The sequence below is a fragment of the Octopus bimaculoides genome, chromosome 15, assembly GCF_001194135.2.
Source record: "Octopus bimaculoides isolate UCB-OBI-ISO-001 chromosome 15, ASM119413v2, whole genome shotgun sequence".
NCBI lineage: Eukaryota > Metazoa > Mollusca > Cephalopoda > Octopoda > Octopodidae > Octopus > Octopus bimaculoides.
The window spans coordinates 43,523,543-43,524,925 of NC_068995.1; positions in this window are offsets into that span (position 1 = coordinate 43,523,543).

Below are 1,383 nucleotides of genomic sequence, written 5' to 3' on the forward strand. Positions count from 1 at the left end.
TATATGTATATATGCATGTATGTATATATACATACATATATACATATATACGTATGTATACATATACATACATATATATATGCTTACATATATAAATATGTATATATATATACATATATATATATATATATACATATACATATACCTATATCTATACACATATATCTATACATGTATGTATATTTATATATTTACATACACATGCATACAGGCATATTTATATATTTACATACACATGCATACAGGCATATTTATATATTTACATACACACGCACACACAGAGACAAAGAAGAACATCTGATATGAGTTTTAAAATATCTTATAATGGTAAACAGCAGATTGAAGAATTTGATGTAAAACTTGCAGCTGCTACGCATGCCCGGCTACACATGACTATTAACACAATACCTTTATGTTGCAACAGAATACAAAATATACAAGAAATACCAGAATGCATTAAGACCAGACAAGATTATAATACAATACGGAGAAAAAATTATGATAATTTTCTGACGCTCACGCTGTCTTCTAGAAACAGGTGTGGTTATCTGGTTTATAAGTTTGCTTGCCAACTGTACCGTGATATAATTAGCAAATACCATCAATACACTCGGGATGAGCTTTTCCGTATAAGTGAATAGGGTGAACGGAAGGCACACCACACACACACAAACACACGCATACATATACATATATATATTGATATCTATACGTAGGAAGGTTTGCGTAATGGATGCATTTCCTGTTGTATATTACTTAATTCTTTATTGCCCACAAGGGAATAAACATAGAGGGGGAAAATAGGACAGACAAAGGGACTAAGTCGATTATATCGACCCCAGTGCGTAACTGGTACTTATTTAATCGAGCCTGAAAGGATGAAAGGCAAAGTCGACCTCGGTGGAATTTGAACTCAGAACGTAACGACAGACGGAATACCGGTAAGCATTTCGTCCGGCCTGTTAAGGAGTCTGTCAGCTCACCGCCATCTTTTGATCTGTATTACAGCCACTTTCTTATGATCCTAATCTCTGAAATTATTAGATGCAAACGCAAAGCAAGCACAATTATTAAAAGTTATTCGCACGTCATCAGTTTGGCGTAACTGCTGCTTTGCTAATTAGCATATATAATCATGAGTTAATGCTTTATAGATCTTCTAAATTATACCCAATGATAACGTTGGCCCTAAGGTATAGAATTTATATTTTCATGTCATGCAATACATAGAAGTAATTGGCCATATAGACGTGTATTGTCTTGATTTAAATAGGTGTGTATTCATATTGTTTCCAACAATACCGTTGATTACGCTTGTCTTTAATTATATCCGATGTGGTTTGTACTTATTTAGATATAATCTAATTTTAAATACTATATGTA